The sequence below is a fragment of the Hyperolius riggenbachi genome, chromosome 1 (genome assembly GCF_040937935.1).
Source record: "Hyperolius riggenbachi isolate aHypRig1 chromosome 1, aHypRig1.pri, whole genome shotgun sequence".
Lineage (NCBI taxonomy): Eukaryota > Metazoa > Chordata > Amphibia > Anura > Hyperoliidae > Hyperolius > Hyperolius riggenbachi.
The window spans coordinates 617,669,340-617,683,244 of record NC_090646.1 but is presented as its reverse complement, the minus strand read 5'-3'; the positions used below and the strand labels follow the sequence as shown (position 1 = coordinate 617,683,244).

Here is a 13,905-nt window from a genome sequence, read left to right as displayed (position 1 = left end):
TAAAGTAATATTGTGGTTTCTTACCATGTAAAAGTTTTCCTGTTCCTAATACAGGCAACTAAAAACTGTGTGTTAGTGTGGTTGGATCTGCAACCCTAGTTAGCCTCTCTCCTTCCTCTCCCTTTCCTTTCTGATAACTTATACTGGCCCATATGCAATTCACTTTTTCTCCAGGAGATCATTTTTCAAATTCTTTTTAAAATAACTTTTCAGTACTAATCCAGTACTAATTAAAAAAGTACTAAAAATTAGATGACAAAGTACTATCAAAATTATTTAAGTATTTTCTTGCTTGCTGGTGGTTTAGAAGGCATTTTATTGACAATTGTGAAAATATCACCTGGGAGAAAACTCAGAAGAAAAAGTTAATTGCATATAGCCCACTGTCTACTCTCTGTAGAGACAAGACAGCTGCCCTGTGTGTTCACTGCTGCTTGGGGAAGAGACAGTGAAGCCCAGAGCACTGTACAGACAGCATGACTCATCAGAAGTGATGAGGCACATAGCAAAGATTCTGGGCAGACCTGCAGAACTGACCATGCTGTGCTATAGGCAATTTTGCTTTTAGCTGTCTGGATTAGGAAGATGAAAAGTTTTAAGTAAGAAAAAGCTAAGTACTTTTAGTAACATGTTTCATGTTATCGATACAGTAGTGGATTTATGTACATCAATACAATACAGGGCCAGGGTCTGTTTTATGCCCAACTTCAGTTTCTAGGCTATTATAGTAGAAATATTACACCCTGTAAAGAACATGCATTGCCTCCCGTTGTTCCATTTCTCTTGTAAAGGGACTTTGAGACTACATTATATCCTAACAGGAACAGTACCAGTTTGTTTCTGGTGCCATGTGTTCATAGATTAAAGAGGAACTCCAGCCTAAACAAACATACTGTCATTAAGTTACATTAGTTATGTTAATTAAAATTGATAGGTAATATAATCTCTTACCCACACTGTTTTAAAAGAACAGGCAAATGTTTGATTTCATGAGGGCAGCCATCCTTTTGGTTGAAAGGAGGTGACAGGGAGCATAAGACACAGTTCCAACTGTCCTGTGTCCTGAGCACCTCTCTCAGTTGCTAGGCAACGTGAATAACATCATAGGAAATCCCATCCTGCTCTGCACAGCAACAGGGAAAAAAAGCCCGGGCTTTTTTTCTTTGATGGGTGGAGCTTAGCTAAAAATGCAGCTAAAAATGATGCTTTGGTAAGAAAAACAAAGTTCTGATGCTGTGAAACTGTTAAAGAAACACCAAGCCTTTTCAGTTCTGCTGAGTAGATCTTTAGTCCGGAGGTTCACTTTAAGATCCAATCTCATCCCCAAATTCAAAACCGTTCTGATAACTTCCAGCCAAAACTGGCTGTTGTGCCTGCGGCTTGGCTAGAGTGCTTGCTGGGACACGTCATCCCTTGGTTCTGATCAGAATAGTCCTGTGCACTCTATAAAGTGCTGCATTACGTGTGTAGTGAACAAATGCATGCAATTTAAAGTAATATGAATACAAGCCCGGCACTTTCTGGGAAGGGCAATGGAGAAGCTACCAACTCATTGAGGTCGCATCTCAACATGTAAGCCCCCCCTTTTTTCTTGCGGCCGCCTAACCCCACCTCGAGTCAAACACTAAACCGCGTGGACTGCCAGATGCCGCAACGCGTGGGTGGTTGAGCGATGTAACTCATAGGAATAAAAATGGTGCCATTTGGCTACGTGACATTGCAGCAGAAAGGCGATCGTTGCTGCCCGTTGGGAGCAAGTGCGCAGTTTGGCCGTCCGTGCGAGAGAGGCCTTCAAGCTTGCTGCTCATCACTGGATAAGTGTGTTAGTTGAACATGAGTAACTAGGGCTGCTGCTCTGCTCTAGCTGCAATCCAATACTTGAAAACTCCCAATTGCTCTGCTCTACCTGCAGCCAGGTGGGAGTTGTGACAGTTGCAGAGGATACCAATTTATGGTGTCATTTATAAAACCAAGATGAATAACAGTGAACTGATAAACAAAGCCATTATGTAATCCCAAACATCACGCAAAGGCTCCTCTGTTAAGCATACATTCTAAAACATCTGTAGCTCTGTAACATGTATTCTACTGCCAGTGGGCATACAATGCAGCAACCTATTTAACAGTGGGAGAACATATACAAAACTCTTAACATAACCCAGGGAGCCAATATAGTGCATCTCAATGGTGCATATACTCTATGCACACTATATACATCATACATAGAGCTACGTTCATACTTACCAACGTGGGAGCAGTCTCAACAGGGCTTGGGGGGGGGGGGGGGGGGGGCTGGATTACACTTGTCTACACAGATTATACAAAAGAACAAGAGACTGAGGCTTAAATGGGCAAATAATGCCTGATAGCAGATGAGGGAAACTTGCTGGCTGCTAGAGCTCTGGGAGTAGTCACATGACCAGCTCAGGAGAGCAGAGCTAGGACATTTAGCTCAGAAAGCAAAAGAGGATTGACTAGTCATTTTCAGAACTGGTTTGATGGGTAAATGACAGGGCACTGGCTGCAACGTCTAAGGTAACAAAGAGTGTATAATCAATATACTGACCTAGTAAGCTGAAAATAAGCAATCCCTGAAATGCACTATAAATTTGTCCTGTTTTGTACTGTGCAAACGTAAGTCTGATACACACATCTAATTTTGACTGGCCAATCCCTGACCAATTTTACCACCTTCATGTAGCATGAGAGTTTAGGAACACACGCAGGTGGTAAAATTGGCCACTTGCATGAGAATGTACCTACACCATTCATTGAAGAGCTAATGCTGCATTTGAGGGAAGGGTCCCAGTGGGCCCCTCTCGTCCAAGAGCCCTGTTGTGGTCACAACTTCTGCACCCCCTATTGCTACCCCACTGGAATTACTGTTGAAAGCGTAGCTCCCAACTGTCCTTTGTATGGAGGGATGGTTCCTCTGTAGAAATCCAAATTTGCCCCTCTTCCTTCATTTGTTCCTCTTCACGGGTGATGTACAGATCTATGTGACTATACTGTATATCTTCTTTTTTTTTTTTTTTTTACTAAAAATTGTGTCTAGTTGACCTTTAAATTGATATATTTTTCGCATGTAAATATAAAGGAAAACTAATGATTAAAAAGACCAGTGTGACTTGAATTATACAACTACATCTCTTGCTTATGAATTGTTTGTGGTATGCATGATTAGGCATGTGGCAGAGTCAGGATTAGAGGTGTGGCAGGGGTGTGTCTTATAGGGGTCCAGCGGTGGCTGGATAGTGTAATGGTTAAGGGCTCTGCCTCTGACACAGGAGACCTGGGTTCAAATCTCAGCTCTGCCTGTTCAGTAAGCAAGCGCCTATTCAGTAAGGAGTTCTTTGGGCAAGTCTCCTTAACACTGCTACTGCCTACTGAGTGCGCTCTAGTGGCTGCCTCATAAGCGATTTGAGTCCGACAGGAGAGAAGCGCTATACAAAAAAAGGAATTATACAAAAAAGGAATTATTATTTAAAAAAGTTGTAGGGCTTGCACTAGTATCTGCCATCTGGTGTTGTGTGTCATGTATGTGCTTCTGCTATCTCCCTCTACACATGCACAGTTTACATGATACAAGGTGACATCACTGTCCCACAATGCCCCTGGGAGGCCGACCTTGTAATGTTTGGCTAGGCGAACTGTGCTTATGTTAGCTCCAGGCTTGCCTCTTCAAGTTACTTTTTGAGCTTTTTTTATGTGTATTGGTCTTATAATGAAATGACCCCACTTTAATAAGTGTATTTCAAAACCAATAGCTACCATGGCCATCTCAAGTTTTGGATGAATCAGTTACCAATGCTCATACTCCTCACTCACACCAGCCACAGTGTAAATGTTTTGGAGGGAAGTGAAAGGGGGAGTTCATTTGAAATCTTGCCTTAAAGAGACACTGAAGCGAAAAAAATATATATGATATAATGAATTGGTTGTGTACTATGAATAATTACTAGAAGATTAGCAGCAAAGAAAATATTCTCATATTTTTATTTTCAAGTATAATGGGCTCGATTCACAAAGCGGTGATAACCCAGTTAAAGACTTTAGGCGTGATAACCATTTTTATCATGCCTAAACTCTGTTTAGGCATGATAAGTTTAGGCATGATAAGTTTAGGCATGATAAGTTTAGATAAGTTTAGATTGCGCGCAAAGTCCCGCACGCAAAGCAGCGCCATTAAACTTTATGCAAAGTGCACCAGACTTTGCTAGCGCAAAACTTTTGATCAGCTGTGCACTGCGGTGCTAGCCCAGTTGGTGCTTAAACTTATCACACCTAAAAACTTATCACACCTAAACTTATCACACCTAAACTTATCATGCCTAAACAGAGTTTAGGCGTGATAAAGGGCTTTTCACCACGGTGCTAACTGTTAGCACCGCTTTGTGAATCAGGCCCATAGTGTTTTTTCTAACATTGCATCATTCTATAATATGTGCACATTACACAACACTCAGCATTCAAAATGAGTCTTTCAGAGCAGTCTGTGAAGTAATGAACTCTCCTCTAGCAGAGGAAAAGTAAACAGTTCAATTACAGTTGAGATAATAAAAGTCAGATAACAGCCCTCTCCACGACTAAGTTAGTCGGAGAGCTTAATAGCTTTTTTGCATAGAGATAACAACTGGAGTTTCTCAACTCTTCCTGCACTGGAAACAATTAGACTGATGTATCTGATCTTAATGTTTTTTTTTCTTAAGGCCCGTACACACGCCGGACTGCTGGGTGGGCGTGCCAACGGCAGTCCAGCGTGTGTACGCACTGTCGGCGGACTGATACGGCTGCTTCTGAGCGATCCGCCCGGCGTTGGCACTGTCGTTGGCACGCCCACCCAGCGGGAGGCAACGACGGACCCGTCGTTGCCTCCAGTCCGGCGTGTGTACGAGCCTTTAGCTGTACTACACATACAAATCATAATATCATCATTTTTTTTTCGCTTCAGTGTCTCTTTAAAGAGACTCAGAGACGAAGTAAGCTAAAGTTCTGATACATACTATTAACCCTGTATTAAATGTCAAAATACAGTAAGCGAAAAAATATTAAAAAGAATATGTAATAAAAAAGTTCCCCTGGCTGGGGGTACTTACCTCAGGAGGGGGAAGCCTCTGGATTGTAATGAGGCAAGTGTCTCGCCCCTGCACAGTAGAGCGAACCCGATAAGGCTGGTCTATTTCCGTCGGAGTCTAAGGGGGAAGATGGTGCAGTGCCTGTGCTGGCTCTCAAAAGGTAAATATCATCATGTGCTTCAGGGGCCCGCATATGCTGACATGCTTGCTGGTGCAGGACTGGATCGGGGCTACACAGGAAGATGGGGGAAGCCTGAATAGGATCTAGAAGATTCCCCCTCCTGAGGTAAGTAACCCCAGGGGCACTTTATTTGTTATTGCAGATTCTCTTTAAAGGATACATCCGAGGAGTCTAAGAATAAAAAAAATCCACTTACCTGGGGCTTCCTCCAGCCACTAGCCGCCATGCTGTGCCCTCGCCGCAGCTCCGCTCCCCGCTGGTGGAGTCCCTCGGAACCAGAGGCCTACTCGCGTTCCAGTAGCTCTGCGCCAGGGCATTATAGTTCAGATGACGTCAGTGCGACTCAGTGAGCCGCATCCTGGAGTGCATGAGAAGCCGGCCTGGAAGCCGACCTGGCGAGGTCGGCTTCTCCACCGGAGGGGACCAGGAGCCACCGGAGCAGCGATGGCTGCCAGGGGCTGGAGGAAGCCCCAGGTAAGTGATTTTTTTATTTTTGTACTCCTCGGACCTTCCCTTTAAGCACAGCAGAGCCCACAAACAGCCTAAGAAGTTGGCCTTCACCACTGTGAGTTCTGCCGGCGATTTGTGCTGGTTGGTTGAGACCGCTGGTTAGTTGAATTCTGGATAACCGGGACTGTATTGTGATATGGCTGCAATTTCCACACGCAGACTAGGCATGTAAGTGATGGGTATGCTTTAAGGGAATTGTGATGTGGGATGAGAGATAAATGCATTGTGATGTGTTGATTCAAAGTGGCAAATGTGCTTTTGTTTAATCAGGCATGTGTTTGTCATTGTGGAGGCCGGTAATGCATACAGATATGGACTTCTACCAACGAGTGCAGACTACACATTGACAACAATTCCATCCACTTGGGACATCATGTGGAGAGAGGAGCGCCTGGGGCATCAACAAGCACTACAATAGCGCATTACATCCTGACAGGGGCACAGCCGGGAGCGACGTGATCTCTGCTTTCACATACATGCAGCCTCCGTGTGGGACATAATACATTACAGCCAACCTGCGGTGCCCCCTGCTGTCCTGATGTTCACACTTCTACCTTCTATAGCTCATGCTGGGATCTGTGGTGCTGAGACAGCTGCGGAACCGCAGGCTAGGCCAAAGGTTTACACTATTAGCAATGCATGGCTTGCTGTCACTTGAAACTCCAGTGAAATAGTTCTCTGCCCGCTGGGTAATTATGATACAGCATTTTGACATGTTTACAACTTTTTGCCTGTGTTTGTGGTGGCAATTAACAGCTATCGGCAGCTCCCTGGCTCTAAAGGACGTTAGCTGTGCTGCGACTCCTCCATATTCAGACCAGATGGGTTCGCAGCACACCGGAAGGAACGCAGACGCTGGCTAGTCAGGTTTTGGCGAATTCTCTCTGGAACGCTGGAAACATGCCGCTCACTATGGAACGCTAATTTGGACCATTAAAGTGGGATTCCACACGAAAAATAAAAAATGACATGCTATTGTAATCCTGCTCCCAACACGGATAATGAAGGTTAAAGCGGACCTTAAACAGGAACTCCGACCAAGAATTGAACTTCATCCCAATCAGTAGCTGATACCCCCTTTTACATGAGAAATCTATTCCTTTTCCCAAACAGACCATCAGGGGGCGCTGTATGGCTGATATTGTGGTGAAACCCCTCCCACAAAGAAATTCTGAGTACATACTCTTGGCAGTTTCCTGTCTGTATTCGGGGACGGATCTAGACCAAGTTGCGCCTGGGGTAAGGTCAGGTTTTGGCACCTAAAGGTCAGGTTTTGGCGCCTAAACTGCCATTCCCCATCCAAATGTTGCCGCCTTTTTAAGAATTCAACAAACTGCACCTGGGGCAAGAGACCCGTCTGCACCCCCCCCCCCCCCTAGATCCGTCCCTGTCTGTATTGTGGGAAATAGCTGTTTACAGCTGTTTCTAACTGCCAAAAAAGCATGCAGCAGATACATCACCTGCCAGCAGTAAAAATGTCACCATGTAATAAATGTCAGAATGTAAATCAGGGATTTAAAAGATTTTACAATGGGCAAACACTGACTAAATCATTTATACATCATTATTGTAAAAATGAAGCACTTTACATTATTTTCACTGGAGTTTCTCTTTAAGTTAGAACCTCCTCTATGCTCTAAAACCTAAGTTCTCAAAGTGTGGTACACGTCTCCCAGGGGGTACTCCTGATGGTTCCAGGGGGTACTCAGACTTGATATACTTAACCAAGAATAACAAATGTATAGTTTTAGAAAATGATAAACCTTATTTAAACAAAGCCAGATTAGTATTTTAGCTAACGAAAAGCAATAGTAAATGCTTGGAAATTGTTTGGAACCAATTACCATGACTACAATTAAATATATATTTGTCAAGGGGTACTTGTGATAATGTTTACTATTCTAGAGGGTGCTTGGTGAGTACAGGATTTTAAAAGCGGTCCATACCAATAAAATGTTGAGAAACACTGCTCTAAAACATAAGCAACAGCATAATAACCTCTAAAGAAAAACATTACTTTGTTACAGCTTATACTCCAACAGAGAACCCCAACAGAGATCCTGCTGTGTTTATTTCCTGGTAGTATAGAAAGGGTTAACCCCCCGTGTTTACATATTAGCACAGAACTTTAGCACAGTTGGCGCTGTTCAGACAGAGCTGACAGCCCTAATTTACACTCGCTGATAACTTGCAGAAAAGGGAGAATTGGACAGTCTGTTCTCTGTAAATACACACAGGGTGGATTACTCTGTGTTTTTCTTGTCTCCTGTGCAAGAGTTTAGGCCCACTTTAATAGAAAGATATAATGACTTTTGGATACAAAGAATACATAAATACAACAGCTGCATGTACAGCGCCTAAATCAAGCCAACAGAGAGTGGGAGGAGTTATGTCCTGGATCTATGTGGACATGTTTTGTCTCATGGAGTTACAAGATTTACAGGAAATAGCTGGAGAAGCCATGTGACTACCACAAGCCTTGTAGCTCTGGGGTCCTGGGTCTAATTGTGACCAGGGACAGTATCTGTATGCAGTTTGTACGTTCTTCCCACGTTTGGGTGGGTTTCCCGGTTTCCCCCCCGGTACGCCGGTTTCCTCCCACAACCCAATACCATACTGATAGGCTTAATGGTTTCATGCCAGAACTGAGCCTAGACTGTGGTAGAAAAATCAGATTGCGAATCTTGCCAAGAGACATATCAGGGTGGTCCTATGTACTCTCTAGTGGACTTGATATTGAACTACATATTGATCCTACTGATACCAACGAATGTCAGTTGTTCTCCCACCCCTGTGTGAGACCACTAAATGCCAGAGGCTGGCATCTAACCTTGCTGCCACATAGCAGCAGCGTCCTCATTTGTACTCAGTAAAGGGCTCCATAATCTGGTTACCTCTCATCTTTACTTAGACTGAGTGTGAACATGGAATGCCATGTCTATGCGAGCATTCCATAGACACCTACATAAGATGAGCACACAGCAGTGATGGGCATTCCGTAGACACGTGCATAAGATGAGCATACAGTAGTGATGGGCATTCTGTAGACACGTAAATAAGATGAGCACTCAGCAGTGGTGGGCATTCTGTAGACACGAGCATAAGCTAAGCACACAGCAACTAGGGGAATTCTATAGACATGTACATAAGATGACCATACAGTAGTGATGGGCATTCTGTAGACACGTTAATAAGATGAGCACTCAGCAGTGGTGGGCATTCTGTAGACACGAGCATAAGCTAAGCACACAGCAACTAGGGGAATTCTATAGACATGTACATAAGATGAGCACACAGTAGTGATGGGCATTCCGTAGACACGTGCATAAGCTAAGCATACAGTAACGATGGGAATTCTATAGACATGCACAAAAGCCCAAGACTGCGTGGTTGTGATCATTTTGTTTACATGCAATGAGGCACAGCATACAATGGTGGTGAGCTTTCTGTAGAAATGTAAATAAACTGAGCATACCATGGCGTTAAGCATTCCATAGTTGTGTCAAAAGGGCCAGCACACCTTAGTCATGAGCATTCTGTAGACACATAAATAATATAAGATGAGCACACCTTGGTGGTGAGCATACTGTAGACCAGGGGTCCCCAAACGTTTTGGGTCGAGGGCCAGGTCAACATACTTCAGACTGCTGGGGGGCCGGAGTATACATAAAATGATGTAGAAGTCTTTGCGGGCCAGACAGTGAAGCATACCCAGGTGAAAACCTGCAATCCGATTAGACAGCAGTGTCACCTGATGTGGAATTTGATTGGAAACCAGCAAATTACGGCTTTCTGGCTTCCATGTGGATGTAGCTGACCACATTGTACCTTCATACATTTTGTGTGTGGGGGGCCGGTAAAAAAGCCTCAGGGGGCCACATTCGGCCCCCGAGCCTTAGTTTGAGGACCACTGCTGTAGACACATAAATACGCTGAGCACACCATGGTGGTGACCATTCTCTAGACATGTATATAAGCCGAGCACACCTTGGTGGTGAGCATTCTGTGGACACATAAATAAGCCGAGCACACCTTGGTGGTGAGCATTCTGTGGACACATACATAAGCCGAGCACACCTTGGTGGTGAGCATTCTGTGGACACATACATAAGCCGAGCACACCATGGTATTGAGCATTCTGTAGAAAAGTAAATAAGCCAAGCACATTAAGCTGGTGACCATTCTCTAAACACGGAAATAAGCCATGCCCATCGTGGTGGTGAGCCTTCTGTATATATGTAAATAAGCCGAGCACACCATGGTATTGAGCATTCTGTAGAAAAGTAAATAAGCCAAGCACATTAAGCTGGTGACCATTCTCTAGACACGTAAATAAGCCATGCCCATCGTGGTGGTGAGCCCTCTGTATATATGTAAATAAGCTGAGCATACCATGGTGTTGAGCATTCTGTAGACACGAAAATAAGCCAAGCACACCGTGGTACTCAGCATTCTGTAAACACGAAAAATAAGCCATGCCCATCATGGTGGTGAGCATTCTATAGACACATAAATAAGCCGAGCAGACCATTGTGTTCAGCATTCTGTAGAGATGAAATTAAGCCAAGCACACCATGGTGGTGAGCATTCTGGAGACACGTAAATAATCCAAGCCCGTGAGAATTCTGTAGACATGTAATTAAGCCTAATATAAAGGGGTAGTGTGTGCCCCATAGACATGTGAATAAACCCAACCCACAGTGGCGGTATGTGTTGCGTAGACATGTAGATAAGTCCAGTATTCAGTGGTGGTGTGTGAATTCTGTGGACAACTTAAAAAGCAGAGGACAATGTCCATGTGCATTCTGTAGACAACTGTACAGAAGCACGAACTGCTGAGTTTTACCGAAGCATTCCACAGGTTCCTGACGCCATGATGGTAATAATCCTCACTCTGCACAAACTGGCTTCCTAAGTCATTACTGACCTATTTCTAAATCATTATTGACTATCAATATTAGACTCATCAAGAAAAGTCCCGTACCTCTAGCAATTTTCCGTAGATCTTAAAGAAAATTGAAATGATGGATCTGTTGAAAGGCCAGCTTGCACAGTGTGTGGTAACTATGGTTTTTACAGAGTGCAGGGATGTAGTGAAGCTAGATAGATAATGGAAGCCATACACAGAGATGGATTTGTTTAATCAATTGTTCAAAAACAGTTGGGTTAAGCAATGTCAATTGAATGATTGAGCAAATCCTGATCTTACTGATGGGAAATATTATTGAACTTTAGAGTGTATATATGCAATCTCTAAAGCTCCATACACATGCTCAATGAAACTGGGTCGAGGCGGTCGCTTACGGCCTCTGCCGGGAATATACCGCGTGTACAGAGGCCCCTAATGCCAACCAATGGCTCGGCCAGAAATCCGCCAGGTGGATTGAGTTGGTCAATCACTGGCCGAGACCATCCTTCTATCCAGTCATCCCGTCACCCTGAGATGTCAATTGTGTACTGCTTTGTTGTCTCTTTGCTTCCCCAGCAACAGAATATGTTGCTAGCCTACGGGCTAGTAACGTGTCTATACATTGTCAGCCATATAGTGTTACCTGAGGGAATTGGTAACCATCTTTCACTAGTGACTTTCCTCGTGCGTGGATACGGGGCTTTACTATGAACCAATGTTAATCAATGGGCTAATTCGCACTTCAATGCGTTTTTGGTGTGCAGAACAAAAACTGACAGCAGTGCAGCACTGTGTGCATTTACTTCAATTACGTTAGCTTCTGTGAAACGCATGCGATCTCTCACATACAAGCACACATGTGGCATGACTCACTAACCGGTGCTAAGTGTTAGCGCCGGTGTGAAAAGCCGTTTTTTGCCCCTAGTGCGCGCAAAGCTACTTTGCGCACAGCCCCGCTCACTGTGCACACAGCATGGGTGCACCTATATTAGTGCACGGTGTGACGATACCGTCGCACCCACTGCCCCTTAAACATTGCAAATGGTGCAACGTTAGCGGCGCATCGGGTGCCCCCATTAATGCGCCGTTTCAATGGCACCCGATGCGCCGTTATCAAGGGGCAGCGGGTGCGACGTTATCATCGCACCACACACTAATATAGGGGCACCCGCGCTGTGCGCACAGTGAGCGGTACTAAGACTGGTGTGTGGGCGCAAACTACTTAGTGCCGTAATTTGCGCCCACTAAGTGATAAGGCACACTAACTGGCTTAGCGCCGGTTAGTGAATCAAGCCCATAGTGTGCAGAAATCGCATGCACAAAAACGCACACAGAAAACTGACAGACAGGTGTGCTCCCAGCCTAAATCGTTTCTTATTCAAGTAATCAAATATTTGATCAAACCATTGCCAAAGTGACGATACGCATTGCAATGTTTCTGATAAAGCGATTTTAAGGATGGATCTGAGGTGGCACGATGGCTTGTACCCTTGCAGTGCATCTCATGTCTGAATCCTAGCCAGGAAATGATCTGTGTGGAGTTTGTATGTTCCTGAGTTTACATGATTTTCCTCCCACAAGCTAAAAACTGATAGGTTACCTGGATTTCTGCCAAACTGGCCTGGACTGTGGTAAGGACCTCAGTTTATGATGGGGACATTAGATTAGGAGCCCCTCTGAAGGACAGTTAGTGAAATGAATTATTCAGCATCTTCTGTAAAGCATTGTGGAAAATGGCAGCACAGTATACCTAATAGTAATAACTGTTTAGTAAATCGTGGTCTGACACACACGTGATCATGAACGGTAGAGTGATTTTTCTGATCGATTTTGCTGAACAGAAATGATGTCAATGCAGGAATATAATTGAGTCTAATGCTGGGAACACACGATGCAATTTCCCGTCCGATCGACGGGTGATCAAGCAGGACTTTGTAGCGTGTGTACATGTCCAAACTGCTCCTGATCGATAAAGGGATCGATTTTCCGATGATAACTTAGCAAAATCGATCCCTTTCTCAATCGGAAACAGATCGGACATGTTGGAAATAATCTCCCGATTCCCGACGATCGGACAGGAAATTGCATTGCCTGTTCCCAGCATAACTCTGCAATCAATTTATTCATATTATGAAATTGCTCGTTCTATCTAATGATCGAATAATCAATCACTCTGTGTAATGATTGTCCTTCCTATGTACAACACTGAAATTTGGTGTTTATATTTCCATGAAAGCACAGCGAACTGTCACTTTAAGAATGGAACGTTCAGTCTACAAAGTGGCTACATTGTTGCGGAGGTAGTTTTTCAACACCAGCTTTGGAAACACCACACAATTCTCACTTCAGATCCTATTCGAATGAGTGATCAGATCGCTATTCAGATCTGACATCGATCGGATATGGAAGTAAGCTAGCATACACACGTATGTGATTTTTTTTTCAGAATTCTGAACATTTTCTCGATTGGCTATCATCGAAAATGAGGCAAAAGGACATGCACACGAAACAATAGCCAGTATTTCGATAGATATTTTCCAGCAAATCCAATCTGCTTCCAATCGAGAAAGAAATCGATTCGGAGCTTGGGATCGGTCACTGGCAATCAGTAGGCTGTATATTTGCTCGATCCAATCATTTTCTCGATTGGAAAAAGGATCTCAAGTGAAAATTACCAGGTGTGTGCAAGACTTTAAACTATGTGGAGTGGGGCACCTACCGTTTGCGTGGCCTCTTTAGCCCTAAGAGGGACATGAATCCGACCTCCAGAGAAATGAGCGAGTCTTGGTGTCCTCCTAAAAACTTGTCCCCAATAGAAGTCTTCTGCCACCAACAACAGCTCCAAGCGAGGCAAAGTGTCACCAGTACCACCAACTCCAGCAGCTCCAAGCCAGTCACCAAAACCACCAACACCAGCTCCAAGCCAGGCAAGTGTCACCAATGTCACCAGTACCACCAAACACCAGCCCTTGTCCCCTTTACTAAATGAATCAACCGCTCTGTCCCGATCAGCAGCAATAGAAATTCTCCAGCAGACGGCAAAGATCCCGCTGAGGAATCCAAGAAACACACACCATCAACAACTGCGGAGAGTCAAATGAAGACATGGGGGCTCCTGTGACAGCAGCTGGTCCAAGGGGGGGAGATCACCACCAGCGCTGGAGACGGACTAATAACTGCTGCTGCAGGCAAAGAAGACTTCTCCTCCTCTCTGGACGCATAGCAGAGCT

General features: G+C 44.4%; 1 protein-coding gene across 1 annotated transcript in view; it reads right to left on the bottom strand.

The window, feature by feature from the left end:
* Positions 1-13,421, bottom strand: part of GDNF (glial cell derived neurotrophic factor) — a 93,431-nt gene extending 80,010 nt beyond the window's left edge. Inside the window, exon 1 of the mRNA XM_068271811.1 lies at positions 13,395-13,421. The gene's annotated coding sequence lies outside the window, so the exon portion shown is untranslated. The remainder of the gene's footprint in view (positions 1-13,394) is intronic.
* Between the last annotated feature and the right edge of the window lie 484 nt (positions 13,422-13,905).